Source organism: Cetorhinus maximus, unplaced genomic scaffold (genome assembly GCF_964194155.1).
Source record: "Cetorhinus maximus unplaced genomic scaffold, sCetMax3.hap1.1 HAP1_SCAFFOLD_612, whole genome shotgun sequence".
NCBI lineage: Eukaryota > Metazoa > Chordata > Chondrichthyes > Lamniformes > Cetorhinidae > Cetorhinus > Cetorhinus maximus.
Genome location: NW_027596554.1, coordinates 199,863 through 206,786, shown reverse-complemented (window position 1 = coordinate 206,786; position 6,924 = coordinate 199,863).

Sequence of the window (6,924 nt, the reverse complement as noted above, 5' to 3'; positions counted from 1 at the left end):
AACTCAGCAACACACACACTCACATTCCCAAACTCAGTAACACACTCACATTCCCAAACTCAGCAACACACACACACACTCACATTCCCAAACTCAGCAACACACTCACACACTCACATTCCCAAACTCAGCAACACACTCACATTCCCAAACTCAGTAACACACTCACACACACTCACATTCCCAAACTCAGCAACACACTCACACACACTCACATTCCCAAACTCAGCAACACACTCACACATACTCACATTCCCAAACTCAGCAACACACTCACACACACTCACACTCCCAAACTCAGCAACACACTCACACACATTCACATTCCCAAACTCAGCAACACACTCACACACACTCATATTGCCAAACTCAGTAACACACTCACATTCCCAAACTCAGCAACACATTCACACACACTCACATTCCCAAACTCAGTAACACACTCACATTCCCAAACTCAGTAACACACACACACACACTCACATTCCCAAACTCAGCAACACACTCACACACACTCACATTCCCAAACTCAGCAACACACACACACACACTCACATTCCCAAACTCAGCAACACACTCACATTCCCAAACTCAGCAACACACACACACACACTCACATTCCCAAACTCAGCAACACACACACACACACTCACATTCACAAACTCAGCAACACACACACTCACACTCCCAAACTCAGCAACACACTCACACACACTCGCATTCACAAACTCAGTAACACATTCACACTCACTCACATTCCCAAACTCAGTAACACACACACACACACTCACATTCCCAAACTCAGCAACACACTCACATTCCCAAACTCAGTAACACACTCACACACACACATTCCCAAACTCAGTAACACACTCACACACACTCACATTCCCAAACTCAGTAACACACTCACATTCCCAAACTCAGTAACACACACACACACACTCACATTCCCAAACTCAGCAACACACACACACACACACTCACATTCCCAAACTCAGCAACACACTCACATTCCCAAACTCAGCAACACACACACACACACTCACATTCCCAAACTCAGCAACACACACACACACTCACATTCACAAACTCAGCAACACACACACTCACACTCCCAAACTCAGCAACACACTCACACACACTCGCATTCACAAACTCAGTAACACATTCACACTCACTCACATTCCCAAACTCAGTAACACACACACACACACTCACATTCCCAAACTCAGCAACACACTCACATTCCCAAACTCAGTAACACACTCACACACACACATTCCCAAACTCAGTAACACACTCACACACACTCACATTCCCAAACTCAGTAACACACTCACACACACTCACACTCCCAAACTCAGTAACACACTCACACACACTCACATTCCCAAACTCAGCAACACCCTCACACACACTCACATTCCCAAACTCAGTAACACACTCACACACACTCACACTCCCAAACTCAGCAACACACACACACACTCACATTCCCAAACTCAGCAACACACTCACACACACACACATTCCCAGACTCAGTAACACACACACACTCACATTCCCAAACTCAGCAACACACACACACACACTCACATTCCCAAACTCAGCAACACACACACACACTCACATTCCCAAACTCAGTAACACACTCACACACACTCCCAAACTCAGCAACACACACACACACTCACATTCCCAAACTCAGTAACACACTCACATTCCCAAACTCAGTAACACACTCACATTCCCAAACTCAGCTACACACTCACATTCCCAAACTCAGCAACACACACACACACTCACATTCCCACACTCAGTAACACACTCACACACACTCACATTCCCAAACTCAGTAACACACACACACTCACATTCCCAAACTCAGCAACACACTCACACACAAACATTCCCAAACTCAGTAACACACTCACACACTCACATTCCCAAACCCAGCAACACACTCACACACACTCACATTCCCAAACTCAGTAACACACTCACACACACACATTCCCAAACTCAGTAACACACTCACACACACTCACATTCCCAAACTCAGTAACACACTCACACACACTCACATTCCCAAACTCAGTAACACACTCACACACTCACATTCCCAAACTCAGCAACACACTCACACACACTCACATTCCCAAACTCAGTAACACACTCACACACACTCACATTCCCAAACTCAGTAACACACTCACATTCCCAAACTCAGCAACACACTCACATTCCCAAACTCAGCAACACACTCACACCCACTTTCAGAAATTCAAGATATCATTCATACACACACACACTTACACCCCCAATCTCAGCAACAAATTCACACACACACTCACACAGCGATGCTCAGTAGTGGGGATGTTGAACGAGTGCTTTGCCCCTGTCCTTACAAAGGAAGTACTCGTAACCAGGTGAGGTGAGCGAGGAGGTAACTGGTACATTAGAAGAACTTACAATCGGGAAGGAGATTTTGGAAAGGATTTCTTTACTCAAAATAGATAAGGTACCAAGACCAGATGAGATACATCCAAGGGCACTGAGGGTAATGAGAGTGGAAATTTCAGATGCACTGGTGATCATCTTCCTCTCTTCCTTAGACACAGGTAAGATGCCAGAGGGCTGGAGAATTGCGAATGTTACACCCTTGTTCAATAAGGAGTTCAACAATAATGCTGGAAAATACAGACCAGTCAGTTCGACCTCAGTACTAGGCAAACTTCTGGAAACTAAAGTACGAGATAAAATCAATAATCAATTAGACAAGTGTAGGATAATTAAGGAAAGCCAGCATGGATTCATCAAGGGAAAATCATGTTTAACTAACTTGCTGTAGTGTTTTGAGGAGGTAACAGAGGAGATTGATAAGGGAAAGGCTGTTGATGTGGTGTATATGTATTTTCAAAAGGCATTTGATACAGTGCCACACAACAGACTTGTGAGCAAAATCCTAGGTCGTGGAATAAAAGGGAAAGTAGGCACTTGGATAAGAAATTGACTGAGTGACAGGAAACCAGAGAGTAGTGATAAATAGTTGTTTTTCAGATTGGAGGAAGGTTTGTAGTGGAGTTCCCCAGGGGTCAGTGTTGGGACCCTTGCTCTTCCTGATAAATATTAATGACCTAGACTGTGGTGTGCAGGGCATGATTTCAAACTTTGTAGATGATACGAAGATTGGAAATGTTGTTGACTGTGATGGGGATAGTCTTGAACTTCAAAAGGACATAGACATGTTGGTGGATTGGGCAGACAAGTGGCAGATAAAGTTCAATGCAGAGAAGTGTAAGGTGATCCATTTTGACAGGATAAATATGATGAGACAGTATCAAATAAAGGGAGAAACTCTAAAGGAGGTGCAGGAACAGAGGGACCTCGGTGTATATGTACATAAGTCATTAGAGGTGCCAGGGCATGTTGAGAGAGCAGTTAATAAAGCATCTAGTATCTTAGGTTTTATTGATAGGGGCATTGAGTACAAGAGTAAGGAGGTCATGTTGAACTTGTTTAAGACATTGGTTAGGCCTCATCTGGAGTTCTGCATCCAGTTCTGAGTGCCACACTTGAGGAGGGATGTGAAGGCATTGGAGAAAGTACAGAGGACATTCACAAGAATGATTCCTGGGATAAATAACTGTAGTTATGAGGATAGATTGGAGAGGTTGGGACTGTTTTCCTTGGAGAAAAGAAGGCTGAGAGGAGACTTGATGGAGGTATTCAAGATCCTGAGGGATATAGACAGGGTAAATAGTGAGAAACTGTTCCCACTCCACAGAGCATCAAGAACTAGAGGGCACAGATTCAAAATAATTGGCAAAAGGAGTAAATGTGATGTGGGGAAAAATGTTTTCACCCAGAGGGTGGTTGGAGTCTGGAACAAACTTCCTGAGAGGGTGGTGGAGGCAGATTCGATCGAGGTATTCGGAAGGGAATTGGATTGCTCCCTGAAAAGAGAGAATGTGTAAGGTTACAGGGATAAGGCAGAGGAGCGGGACTAGGTGGAATGCTGTTTCAGAGAACCAGTGCAGACTCGATGGGCTGAATGGCCTCCTTCTGTACTGTAAAGATACTGTGATACATTCACACACTCACACACACAAACTCAGTAACACACTCAGTAACAAATTCACACACAAACTCAGTAACACACACAGACACTCAGTAACAAATTCACACACACACACTCAGTAACACACACACTCAGTAACAAATTCACACACACACACACACACAGTAACACACACAGACACACAGTAACACACACACACACACTCAGTAACAAATTCACACACACACTCAGTAACACACACACACACTCAGTAACAAATTCACACACACTCACAAACTCAGTAACACACACACACACTCAGTAACACACACACTCAGTAACAAATTCACACACACACACACACTCAGTAACACACACAGACACACAGTAACACACACACACACTCAGTAACAAATTCACACACACACACAGTAACACACACACACACTCAGTAACAAATTCACACACACTCACAAACTCAGTAACACACACACACACTCAGTAACAAATTCACACACACACACACTCAGTAACACACACAGACACTCAGTAACACACACACTCACAAACTCAGTAACACACACACACACACACTCAGTAACAAATTCACACACACACTCAGTAACACACACACACACACTCAGTAACAAATTCACACACACTCACAAACTCAGTAACACACACACACACTCAGTAACACACACACTCAGTAACAAATTCACACACACACTCAGTAACACACACACACACTCAGTAACAAATTCACACACACTCACAAACTCAGTAACACACACACACTCAGTAACAAATTCACACACACACACACAGTAACACACACACTCACAAACTCAGTAACACACACACACACACTCAGTAACACACACGCACACACACTCAGTAACAAATTCACACACTCACACACTCAATAACACACACACACTCAGTAACAAATTCACACACTCACACACTCAGTAACACACACACAGTAACAAATTCACACACACACACACTCAGTAACAAGTTCACACACACACACACTCAGTAACAAATTCACACACACACACACTCAGTAACAAATTCACACACTCACACACTCAGTAACACACACACACAGTAACAAATTCACACACACACACACTCAGTAACAAGTTCACACACACACACACTCAGTAACAAATTCACACACACACACACTCAGTAACAAATTCACACACTCACACACTCAGTAACACACACACTCAGTAACAAATTCACACACACACAAACTCAGTAACACACTCACACACTCAGTAACACAGAATCATTTCAGTTCAGGAGGAGGCCATTCTGCACATCGTGTCTGCACTGACTCTCCGAATGAGTAAATCACTGAGTGCCATTCTCCCGCCTTCTCCCCCTAATGCTACACATTCTTCCTTTCCCGATAATAATCCAATTCCCTCTTGAAAGCCTCGATTGAACCCGCCTCCTCCCACACTCTCACCCCGTGCATTCCAGACCCTAACCACTCGCTAAATCAAAACGTTTCTCCTCGTGTCACCATTGCTTCTTAGGCCAATCACCGTAAATCTGTGCCCTCTCGTTCTCGGTCCTTCCACCAGTCGGAACAGTTTCTCCCTGTCTACTCTGTCCTGACCCTCTCATCAATACCTCTATCAAATCTCCTCTCAGCCTTCACTTCTCCGAGGAAAACAGTCCCGGCTTCTCCAATCTATCTCCGTAACTGAAGTTCCTCATCCCTGGAACAATTCTCATGAATCTTTTCTGCACCCAATTATGGATTGGGTGCAGGTCAATGGGACTAGCGGAATAATATTTTGGCACAGATTAGAAGGGCCGAATGGCCTGTTTTTCTGTGCTGTGGTGTTCTATGGTTCTATGGTTCTCTCTAATGCCTTCACAACCATCCTAAAGTGTGCTGCCCAGTTCTGGACACAATACTCCAGCTGAGACTGAACTAGGGACTTATACAAGTTCAACATGACCTCCCTTGCTCTTCTACTCTAGGCACCTATTAGTAAAGCCCAGGATACTGTTTGCTTTATTAACCACGCCTTCAACCTGTCCTGCCACCTTTAATAACTTATGCCTCTGCCCACCCTTTCGAGTTGTGCCCTTTATTTGAAATTGTCTCTCCGCGTTCTTCCTACCAAAATGAATCGCCTCAAATTTCTCCGCATTGATCTTCATCGGCCACTTCTCCGCCCATTCCACCAACCGGCCTGTGTCCCTTTGGAGGTCGACACTGTCCTCCTCACAGTTCAATTCAGTAAGGCATTCACTCTCACACTCATGCATTCATTCACAAACTCACTAACACACACATTGACACTCATAAGCTCAGTAACACATTCACATGCACACATTCACACTCTCATTCACAATCTCTCACACACATACATTCATAAAGTCTAATACACTCTCACACTCATCTTACACACCCACACTCATCTACACATTCATTTCCACACACACTCATCTTCACATTACTTTTCACACTCACATTTATTTTACTCTCACACTCACCTGTACATTCATTTTCACACAAACACTCATTAAAAAACTCATGAACAAAAATATTCACACACATTTCCACACTCGCTAACACAATCTCAGTTACACATTCAGTTTCCACAGTCCCTCAAAGTTGCTCACGCTCACTCACTCATACACACACACACACACACACCCCACCCCAGTTTCATAAACACACACTCTCACACTTTACGCACATTCACACATTTACACATTCCTTTACACACTCATACGCACATTTAAATACACATTCATACATTTACACATTCCTTTACACACTCATACGCACATATTTACAAACACATTCATACATTTACATATTCCTT